Raw genomic sequence first — 12,218 nt, forward strand, 5'->3', positions numbered from 1 at the left:
GAGAGATTGCATCAGAGAAAGTTGCTGTGACAGAGATTTCACATCCCGTTTTCTTCTTCAGGAGAATGTTGCTCTACGCTCTGTGCCCTTTCTGCTGTTACTCCCTGTGCTTACTACTGCTCTGAATTTCATGTTGTTTGAAAACACCTGTATTCTTCAAGTGATTTCAGTTCAGTAAGAACTTTGGTGCATTGTGTCATTTGGTCTCTTTACTAAATTTTCCAGGGATCAAAGAATAGAAACCCTGTTATGGAATGGAAGAAGGGAGCAAAATGAACGTGAGACTCTATGAACTTTACAGGTTCTGTCAGGGCACAGTAGAATTTCTCCAGAGTTTAAAATGCCCAAGAGAGATTTAATTAAAGAAAGAAATAGTAAAAGGAGAAAAAGGTGGTGTCAAAGCTTGGATATAAAAGCTTTTTCCCAACTTCTCCTTCTAACTTGTGCTCCTCAGTTTAGGAGTTGGGAGTCCTAGCAGCAGCTCGTGTTGCACATCAACAATTTCACTGTACGTTGCAGGGACTGGGCAGTTCTTACAAGTGAGACCCGTTCTTTACTTCATAGAGCCACTGACAGTAACTTTACAGCCAGAGCACCAACAGAATTTTTAGCCTGTGCGGTATGAGCAGGTAAATTTAGCATATGTCCAGTACCCAGCAGAGAGGTTCCTAGGTAATGCTGCTATAGAAACTGAAGGGGGGTGGGGGGAGAAGAGAAAGATCAGAGCATCCAGGGACAAGTATGAATTGGTTGGTTGTTCAGTGAAGGGACTTAACAAAGAAGATACTAGCAGCATTCGGCTATGGTGACCTTGCCAGAAAAAAAAAACACCAAATGGAAAATCTTGATTTCTTTCTGCCTTCCCAGTACCGGCTCCATTGGAGTTGTGAATGCAGTCATCTCTATGTAGCTTGCATATGTAAAGTGCTTTGTGCCTGTCACTGGGAGCAGAACATAATTTACTATTATATATTAGTAATAGCTATTGACCTCATGAGTTTTACTTCTTAGGAATTAAACTGTAGTAATTTATACTTTGCAGTTTTTATACTTTGTTTTTTCTCCTTGCTATGCTTCCTCTCTCTAAGGCTTTGCCCTGTCTCTTCAGAGCAGTAGAGATTTCCCCAAAATGATCCTTGCAGCTGGAACATAGTGCATTTTGCTTCTTACAGTGCTTGAGAGTCTGGCTGCTGGGAGTGACTGTCCATGAGAAGAAACATGCCTGCTCAAGGTGGAACACACTGTATAGTAATATATTTCTCATGTTTGTAATTGCAAATGTAATTAGCAAACAAGCTCTGGGGGATTGAGGACTCGAAACTTTCAGTGCACATCATTTGACCCTATCTTGACTGGACCAGAGCTTGTATGCTACTGTTAACCCTTGCTGTTCTTGCAAAGAAATGCTCCTTCTAGTGTGACTGCTGCTAAGTTTCCTCCCCCACTTCCTTTTTTGTTTGTTTGTTTTTGTTTTTGTTGGCTATAAGCAGCATTGTGCCTGTATTTGCTTACACCTTCTTTTATTGTGGTGGCAAGTGCTTATGTTCCTCCTGCGACAGGCACGCTAATATTTTCTCTCCTAGCACTTCTGACAGTCTGGGAAGCATTCTGCAATGCCCTTTGTGAAGAGCACTGTGTACCAGTAAGTGCTTTTGCATACTGAGCTGTTCAGTGCCTTCATATCACCACAGGCAACGTTACTACTCAATGCCCCTTGCACTTCGCAAAGACAACTTGCGAAAAGCAGGTGGCAAGCTGTTATCACACAGCCTGCGATGGCTCTCTGTCCCTGCTGAGCTGGAATTTTCTTGCACTCCCTTTTTTAATGGGGGAGGAGTAAATATGTAAGAAATCCTGTTAATTTTGTGGAATCCTGGCAAAACTCAGTCTAGTCACCCTTAGGATGACTTTGTCATCCTACAAACAGTATTCCTGATCCATAAGGATTTAGTGAACAACACAGAATCTGTTTTTAAATTCACAAATTTAAGTATGCATATGAAGCAAAGGGAGCTATTTTCCTTTTCCATGTGAATATTGTATCTTCTTTGTTTTCTTTTTTTTTGTTTTTAAGATAGGACTTAAATTGCAATAAAATTTGTGATAGGACTGCTTTTGTTTTGGACAGTTTTATTTATTCTTGCATTTTCATGTATGTGAAATGAGATAGCATAAATGTAGAGAGCTGTTTTCATACAATTTTTGTCATGACTGTAAGGGCATTTCACAAATATTGCATCCTGTTGAAGGCTTGGAAGGAAAAGGACGCCTGTTCTGGTTTCTTCTTGGTAGAATAAGAGCCTTTGATGAGAAACTTTTCCTTCAGTCCAGATTTTCCTTTTCCATTCCCGGAAATTATGTTGGATTTACCTTGTATTTGCAGGCTCATATATTTTACTTAAATTAGAATAGCCTGTAACGTGGGTGATGGAAGTGGGACATCCAGCTTAGAGCATCCTGTGTAACAGGAGCCAGTTTCTCATAGCACCTTTTGTTTTGAATTCATTGTCAGTATTTTACTGCAGCTGTTTTTAGATGAAGCTTTCTTGTTGCTCTGTCTACTATTCTGAAAGGCTTTTTGTACGTACAGCATATTTAGAAATGTTATTTTCTAGGTTTGCCCCCCTTTTTCTCCTGGCACTTTAAAGTTCCCTTTAGTAATAATGGCTCTCAATCTCGGGTGATGGAGCCGTCACTGTGAACAATACTGGTGAGTGTATTGTCTCCCTGTCCTTTTACTCAAGAGAAAGGTCAAAAGAACAGCTTTTAAAAAATGTTCAATTCTCCTGTTATGATTTTGCATATGGAGATGATAATTTTAAGGATGTGTAAGCACTTGGGTGAAAATAAGACAGAAATACAATTTTTTTCCATCAGTTGCTGGAAGTACATTTAAATGTGATGACATGAACAGTTACAGCCCTAATTTCTCACCGAGATTTCAACCATTTTAAATATTAAAAAAAATAAACAGCTAAAAATAAGGACACTAAAGAATTATTCTGCAACAGATTTAATTGTTCTAAATTGTTCTGCTTTTATTCAGTCAATCTGACAAGTTTTTCATTATCAAACATATTATTTGTTTCCTGACTTAAGAAATGATACTTATGTAGATGAGTTTTTCCCAGATGTGGTATCATAACAGCGGAGAACATAAGGTGCTACTGATTTCAAGGATTTGGTTTTGAATTTCTTTTGGTGCACATAACCAGAATTAGCCGATATGCATATTCAGTGGGTACAGTTTCTTCATACTTTTTATTTTTTTAAACAATCTTTGATTTATACAGTAATTTTAAGGAGTTGCTGTCATTTTATTTTTCTTTGTTTCTGGCCTGTGTATGGCATGGATTGCTACCTAGCTCTAACAGTTCAGAAAGCCCTGTAGAGGAGGAAGATCAATTTAATTCCTTAGAACACACAAATTCAGTATACATGATGCTGCTTCTACTTTTAGCTCTAAAAGTTTAATTCCATTTCTTCCTAGTTTTTGTGTTTCTGTTGATGGAGGCTGTTTCAGTCATTTTTGTAGACTAAGGGACTAATGGTACAGGGAGATACTGAAAATATTTTCCTAAAAAACTAAGGACGAAAAATATCAGTGCCTATTGCATGGCACTGTCTAATAAGCAAATTTTGTTATCAGATTCATCAGTAGTTCAGAGATACCTGGGTGGATCAGGATTCTCTGTACACCTCACTGTATTGAGCAGCGACTTCCGAGTGATGCTGTGCTGTCTGCAATGCAGCCTCATCAGGGGCTGGGGCAGGGAGGGAACCATGGCTGGCTGATGCAGTCGAGGCTCACATTCAAAGCCAAGGAAATCCCAGCACGGGAACTTGCTTTTCAGTGCTTGGGCTATGTGAAGGGTGTTGACTTTACTTCTGGCGGGTTCTTTTTGCCTTAATAGATTGTAGCAAATATGGCCTTTTGAAAATTATATTTAAGTGTATTGATGTGTCCATATGTATTACTTTACATAGATGATGCCAGAAGCAATTCCTTTGGAACAATTGGTACAAGCGGTGTAGTGGCACCAAACACGCTGTAGAGGACTAAAATGAGTCAAAAGTGCAAGAGAGTTTTCTTGCATTCAGAGATCTGCAAGTATGTGATGGATGTATATCAGTGTGTGTGTATGCACTTAATTTTACATAAATGTGCATATTCTATAAGTTAACAGAATGCATGTATATGAAGTACATAATTTTATATATAACCACATGCTTATTTGATATTGCATAATGTACTGTTTCACTTAAACAGTTACCCATACAATCAATGTCTCTTTGTATGCATATGCAAGTCTTTCTGCATATGGGTGCATATTTCTCTGTGTGTATTTGCTTGTAAAACCAAATAATGACAGGTATGGCTGCCTTCATCACAAGGTTTGTCTGAGTCTTTATTAATTAAAGTTTGTAAATCTCTTCATAGCCTTGCATAGAAGGTGTTCTGTAAATGTAGAATGCTGTACAAGTATACGATATGTAACATTTCTGCTTAAAAAAAAAATGTTTCTCTTGGAGCATATATAATTATGGGTCATACAGGGTTAGGTGCTACAAACCAACTGCACTTGTCAGATCAATGCGTATTACAATTTGCGATTTTTAAAGAGGAACCAAGATTTTCTTTATTTAAAGTACCAGAGAGGAATTTGAAAAATGGTGTGCAGAAAATAGATCCAGCTGTAACATTGTCCAGATAAAGCTGGGCTCATGTGCCAGAGCCAGAAAAGTCAGTGGTTTGGAATTTCTTTTTTATTTTTGTTATTTTGGAGTAATATTTTTTTTCAGTATGATTTTGGTTTAGAAAGGCACAAAATACCGTGTGCTTCCCCTTACAGAATCCCTTGCTTAGAAGGTTATCTGATGATGAGATACTTAATTTTTTATTTCAATACCTGTAGTGTTTCTGACTGTTCTCTTTTTATTCTTTTCAAAGAGTTGTTTTATTTTAAAACAGAGCAGTGCCTTTTCTTCTAGCAATTATAGCTAGGGAACTGTCTTTGCAGGAGGAACTATAAGCCCTAATCGCTGTCTGTGATCATTACTTCTCTAATGATACTGACTGTCCCCATCGAAATTTCTCCTCTTGAGTTCCTATTCTAACATGGACTTAACTTTTAAAGATATTAACAGATTTAATTCCACAGCCTTTTTAAAATAGCATAATTATGAAGCAAAACCAAAACCTCTCACAAATATGGTATTTATACGTGGTTTAAAACAGTAATTTTTCTTAGAATTTTCTTCTCAGGTGTTTAGGAAAAAACAGATGCAACCTCCTCCGCTCCTTTAACTGTTGGTTGAATGAAGAAAAAAATCCTGCTTTTGGCTAGTCTGCTTTTTCAGCATGCTATTACTTTGCTTCAGTCTCTGCAAAATGTTATAAATTCAATTCCCCTGTTGGACCAAGAGTTAAAAATTAATTCATGAATAATAAAAACCGATCAGTCTTGTTGAGTTTAAGAAGGATTAGAAGAAAGGGTTTTGTACAGGAGCAGTTATATATCTTGGTGGTGATGTTGTTGGACTAATAGATATTGTACTTGGTCCGGTTGGTTATCTGATAAAGGTAGCTGATTTGCAAATAGGATTGTTATCCTGATGACTAATGAGTCTCATATTGGGTGGATTAAAAGAGGTTGGGCACCTGGTGTCTATTACAAGCTCTTGATTCCCTTTTAGGAGATAATTTATTTGATTCAGACGTGTAGATTCAAAAGGGACCAGGTAAATACACGCAATAAAGAAATGGTTCGTGCTACCTTACTGCAGCTGGGAATTTCAGGGAACGTGGTGTGACTTGGGCACCAAATTGTACTGACTGTCAGCATGTCTGTGATGGGGCACTGTCCATAGCACAGTAAGAGATGTCAGGTCATTCTGTGCCCAGAGCGTGTAACTGAAGTGCAGAAAAACTCATAATCCCCTTGAGATAGAGAAGTGATTTGCACCCAGATTTTTGTGGCTTGTCCCTACATATATCTCTGTGTAGCACTGGAGAGGGGGAGAAGGAAGTAGGAGGCAGAGCTTTGGAGGAGTGAGGGCATTCAGAGTGAAGGAGATCTCTTTTTTTTTTTTTTTTCTTTTTTCAGAAATGGGTCAGAGCTAGACCTACAGCTTATGGGAAGCCAGTGAGCAAAGGTGGCTTGTTTCAGTGATGGTGCTTGAGCCTGACACATGATATGGGAAGAAGACTGCCCTTCTGCACCAGTGAGCCATTCAGCTCAGTTAAATGGAGGTCTGGGGAAATGAGGAAGAGGATATGGCTGCCATAGGCAGGAGGAGGAATGGATGTATCTTCGAAGAACTGCTCTGTAAGAGCTTCTTAGGATTACAGAGCCTTGGTGAGGAAGTATCTTAAGCAGCAAATTCTCCTGTAAGAGGAATTTTCTGTCATGCCTAAAAGCCACAGCATCTCTCTCTTAGCTGTTGTGGGAAAACTTGCAAATGTAGGATTTTTGGGAGGTTAAAAGACAGTGAGGTACAGCCTGCAGGTGACTGGCTGGTAGATTTGAGTAGAAATGAAGGCAGCATAGAGAGAAGTGTCCTTCTATTAAAAGGTCAATAGTTTTGCTTCCCTCAGTGAGGGAATGGCCAGTGGCTTTGACTCCACCTGCCCATTGCTCTAGCACAGGTAGGAGCTGGAAGAGCTCTGCAGCCATCTGCAGGGCTCCGCTGACAGTGCGCCGGGCACCTTGCTGCTGTGGAAGGGCCTGCCTGGAGAGCAGCCATCGCACCTTTCTGTTTACGGGACAGCTCCTGAGAACGTCCAGATTACTCTGTCCTCTAAAAAGTACATGCAGGTCTCTCCTGAGCATCTTGGCAGTGCTCTCATTACTGCATTAAGGGAGTTTCCATGTAGCCTCCAGGTAGACCCTCTGTCATCCCTCACAGGTCCTACTCTGCATGCTCCCTTTTGCATCTTACTAGTATATATTTGGACACTGTTGCCACATCCCCTGAAGAGCAATTCCACTGTCTGTGGAGATCTCATGGTAAAGAAGCCTGATGAGTCAAGAGAAACCTTAGTGTTTCCCATATGAGTTTCAGGCAGTCTTTGAGAAACACATTTTCTTTATGTGTGAGCATCTTTTGTGTATTTACACACTGTTTCCTAAGTGAAGCAATCTAGAATTCTCATAGAATCATAGAGTGGCTGAGGTTGGAAGCAATCTCAGGAGGCCGTCTAGTCCAACTCCTCTGCTCAAGCAGGGCCACCTACAGCTGGCTCCTCAGGACCATGTCCAGGGCACCTTTTGAATATCTCTAAGATGAGAGACTCCACACCCTCTCTAGGAAACCTGTGCAAGTATTGGTCACCCTCACAGTGAAACATTATTTCCTGTGCTCAAGCAGACCTTTCTACATTTCAATTCATGCCCTCATGTTGCGCCCCTTGAGGTTTTTTTACTCATACTTGAGTTCACCCGATTGTTTTATGTTGTGTTATAACTCTAGTTTGACAGCCTCTTCTTAATAAAGTGACACGTAGGAATTTTAGGTACATGTGGGTTAAACCTATGTGGAAGAGAAGTATCCCCCACCTGGTTCCCTGGCAGTATGTCTTAATGTCACTTGTGTAGGTGATTGTCAGCTGGGAGTATAACTGCATTGCTGGAATTTGAATTGCTGGGCTCCTGCAGCCTGAGTTAAAAATGTCAGGTATATTGTCTTAAATTTGCAGTCAGCTCATCAAGAGCATCTGTTGTGTCTCATCAGGAGATACAGCAGTTTCTCATCTTATATATATATATGAGTATAGCTTGTCCACATCACGGTATGATAAATACAAATAAAGAGGTATTTGTTTCAAATATCCTCTTTATCTTTTTCTTAGTAAGTAGCTAGGTTATCAGAGTAATTCCTTAACAGTGTAAATTAATAGCAGTAAGCAATAATTAAATGCAGATTTAACAAGTAACAATCCATTAATTTGGGGGTTGCCATTATTTTGGCCTCGCTTCTCAATCCTCTTTGTTTCTGCTTTGTTATGGGAAAATGACATCAGAGTCGTCTCACTGATTTTTGGTACATCACCACTGTGAGAGTTAGGATAAGGATTTGACACTGTTCATGATGTGGACTACTGGACCAGGAAAAAACTTTTAAGAGCCATAGAGAAAAATTTTTAAGGAGGATGCCATATTAAAATGACTTCTACCATGACAGAAAACCTTCTGCCTGTAATAATGTAGTCAATACTTGCTGCCTTCTAGAAGCAGCTTCTGTGCTAACAGGTTCTGTTTCATTTGCAGCAATAGGTAATTTATATCAGGTTACTTCCCTCTTCTGGAAACAAATAGCAACCATGAAATGCTGTCACTGTTGTTGAGGGAAGAGGCTGGTGTTATGAATTTATATGGGAAACTAGACAAGCAGAAGCCACAAGATGAAGAAGCCATCTAACAGCTTTGAGCATGTTTGGGAACTTGGATTTTTAAAGCTGTATTCAAAGATACTTTGGATCTGAATCTACTGTCATTTTTACTTGTGTAAATGCCAAGTAGCTGTGAAAATCAGGTGGGGTACACTAACTGGCACAAGATTAGTATTAGGCCATTCAGCTTAATATCACAGTAGAGGAAGACACACCTGGAATCAGTATAAGAAATCATATTGAAAGGGGCACAAACACAGTAAAGCTTTGTATGGGAAGGGCAGAAACCAGTCATTTTCCTTCCATAAAACTTTGCCTGGTGCTGTTAGTGCCTCAGATCACCAGCTGTTTCTTTCAGATTTCAGGTTTCAAGCTTCTAATGCATGAAATGATTTTTTCAGCCCTTTGGGAATAATTTTGGAGTATGTTAGAGAAGGCTACATACTGGTAACTGGCGAAAAGTTTGATGCATTACTAAAATGCACAGAAGACAAAATGCCAAATGAGGTGTGAGAGGAGGTGAAGTTGAACTCACTGAAGTTGCAAAGAATATTATTGGGGTAAAACCAGAACAGAGGTGAGTAAAGCAAGAGTCCAAAGAAACATTCCTGCATGTGGGGAATTCCAGAGAGCTCCAGATGAGAATGTCCATTGCCAAATTCATGAGGATGAAACCTGTGGAAGAAGGCCTGTGCAAAGAAGAAGAAAGACTAGAACACGATAGCTGGGGAGAAGAGACCCAGCTCTATTTCAGGCTCTTTTTAAGTTATCTATATAATACCATCAAGCTGAGGAGCAATTGCATTTTTATAGCAATAGATAAAATCAAGAAAAACTGGAAGGCAAATGTAACAAACTGTGCCTTAAGCAAAACCTCCTTGATACCCCTCTGTGTGTAGGAAATCTTAAGTTCAGCATCATCTGATTCTGTAGTATCTTCAGAACTCCGATGCTGCATGGAAATACAAAAAGCAATGCCAGGCAAAGCTCTACTGCTTTAGACAAGAGATCCAGAGGAGTGTTGGTGGTTCAGAGTGATCTTGGGCATTTTGGGTTGTAAACAGTATACTTCCAGTGGATGCTGTTGGAGCTGTGTTTGACTGGAGATGATGAGCTGGAGGAAGACAAGCAAGGGTAGAACCTGTGTCATGGAGGTTAAGATCAGATTGTGACAGAGTCATGGTGACTGAAAAGCTGAGGGCAACAGCCCAGTCACTGTGGCTGCACTTGCTATGTGACTAAGGTTTTTGTCTGAAGTATGAAAGGAAACATCTGTTTCTCACCACTTTTCTCATTTAAATTACTGAACATACACTGAAAACACCCAGCCATTTCTTCCTGCAGAAAGCTGGAATTTGAATGCAACAATTTTAGGAGAGAGAGATATCACAGAGGAGGAAGAAAGATTTTGCTAGCACATGCACAGGTTTCTGTTGCTAAAATTGAATGAGAGTTTGCTTAAAAACTGGGGTCAAACCGTGCAAAACTACCACTTTGTTTATCTCCTAGCTTTTTAATTCAGTATGTGCTGTATGGCCTCTGCAATGAAAGTGGGCTTTCTTTCAGATCTGCAGACTGTCCTTTTTTGTATCTCTGCTACTACAAGGTGAAAGTTGTCAGCAACATCCTTGTGAGGTGAGAGTCACATATGTAAAGCCTGCCCACAGAAACACACAAGTCCTATCCACTTGACAGCCCTGTTGTGGTCCCTATCGCTGGCTGGAAGCAGATCCTGCTTCCTGTACCCATTGTGGGGAACCTGAAAGCTTCTTAGTGCTGGGAGCAAATTGCACTGGGGAGAGGTGATGAGACGTAGGGCAGCAGGATATTGCAGAGAGCAGAGGAGCTTTGAAATGGAGCTTTTGACATTGGAAAGACCTGCAATGTGTAATGTCATGGGGCCTGAAGAAAGAGAACTGTTCCCTTGGGATGAGAAGATTTATTACAGTGTGTTTAGCATCCTGCAACTAGAGAAGGAAGATGCACATTAGCAGCTGGTAGGAGGCCTGTGCTGCACTTCTGCTCCAAGGGAGCAGAGAAGGCAGGAATGACACATTGCTGTGAGGTGGGATGGGGCAAATATGATAAAAACTGGCTTGGCATAGAAATGGTGAAAACTTGGGTGACTTTTTTCATTGTGATGGAGTTATTACGGAATATCCCCAGGAGAAAAACCTCGCAGTCAGTGAGCTGGAAAAGGGGGGAGCTGGGCACCACTAACCAGTTTTTCAACATTTTCTGTCCTGTTCTACTGGCCTCTGCTGGCTATTAATGTGTTTTCAAGTTGTGTTTCAGGATTAAGGGTGTTTACCTGTTGCTTCCTTGTTGGTTCTTGGCAGTGTGATGCCGGAGATGGTTTAATTTTCTCCCAACTTCCATTTTTATTGGAGGTCCTTTCTGCTGAGTGAGAGGGAAGGAACAGAGAACAGCACATAACAGCACCTCTTCTGCTTGAGACATTCATGGGCTGGTGGTATTGCTTTGTGGCTGTTCTTGTGGCTCTTTACATTTGTGCAGCAGTCCTTGCTCTAGCAGGTGTACATAGAGATGGGGAAGGGAAGGAAGATTCTGTGTTTTGCCTGTTCTTGAGGGATACTTTGTGTCGATACCCATATAAATACTTAATATGTCAATGAACATATGGAGGGTTACATGGTGTGGCTTGTACTTCTTGATGTAAATGGATTTGCTACCTCACATTATGTGCCTTATGCATGCATCCTTTACACACATCTTGTGTGTGTCCATCCGTACTAAAGCAAGCAAGGGTATCTCCCATGAAGCTCCAGTTTCAGGAAGTGCTTCTTGCTGAACAGGGTTTTGAAGCATCTTCTTGGCCTGAGGAAGGTGCTGTTAGAACTCCTCCTGTAACAGTATCACGTAAAACAATCTAACAGGAGTGTGAACTGGCTGAATGAACATATTAAATCTGTGACAGAATTCCTGATTCCAGGAGGAGATGTAGGTTTGGGATTGGGGTTATTGAGCCAATGCTTATTTAAAGTGTCGTCAAGACTGAAAGGTAGTTTGTAGAGGTTGGTTGAACAGCATTTGATCTGAGGAGCTGCAATTTTAATGGACAAGGAGTAACGCAGTGCTGGGCAGGAAAGTCTAGCACCTCAGAAATTAGTTTTTGAAATGACAGTCCGTGACGTTGTTTAAACAGGGTTGTTGCCTATCGCCTGCTTTCTGCAGGGATTTAAAGGTGCAAAATGAATGATCTTCACAAGAATAGGAGGTAGAAGGTAAACCGTGCTTCCATGTAGTGATGCTGAACCTCTGTCAGATGTGTCCTTTCCCTGATGTGCATTCTGGCGTTTGCTTATCACTCAGGGAGCAAGGGCACATCTTTTGCCTCCAGCAGCCCAGCTGCCAAGATCGAGTAAATATTGCTTTGTGGCCAAAGGGGCCTGTTAGCCTCCAAGAGACACCAAACAGCAGCACTCAGAAAAATTAGCAGCAGTAGAAGTACATTACACAATTCATCAATCTTTTGTTTTCAACACTGAAGCAATGCTACTTGGGGCATGTGGCTTACACCAGGGTCAGCATTTTCATTAGGAGGTCCCTGGCCCCCACCCTCAGCCCACTACCCATTCCCAGGGGTGCTGCAGAATTACTTCCAGCAATGGGTGCATGCAGCTGCCTGGCATGGGTGAGTGAGGCTGGGAGCAGCCGTTCTGTTCTAGGCAGCATGAAAAATCAGAGGCAGCTAGGTATGAGTAAAAATAAGTTTCCCTGGTGTCAGCACAGGGCAGTTCTGATTTTAAAAATGAAATATGGCAGCTAATTAATCTAGATCACAGCTTAATCGCCTGTGGTGGGT

At 40.8% G+C, this 12,218-nt stretch overlaps 1 protein-coding gene across 7 annotated transcripts in view; it reads left to right on the forward strand.

The window, feature by feature from the left end:
• The window catches only part of ESRRB (estrogen related receptor beta), a 135,432-nt gene that overhangs the window by 57,434 nt on the left and 65,780 nt on the right, over positions 1–12,218 (forward strand). The gene's annotated exons all lie outside the window — the stretch shown is intronic.

This window comes from Neopsephotus bourkii, unplaced genomic scaffold (genome assembly GCF_033783945.1).
Source record: "Neopsephotus bourkii isolate Nb327-2 ecotype Australia unplaced genomic scaffold, CSIRO-AGI_Nbou_v1 NB_1376, whole genome shotgun sequence".
Lineage (NCBI taxonomy): Eukaryota > Metazoa > Chordata > Aves > Psittaciformes > Psittacidae > Neopsephotus > Neopsephotus bourkii.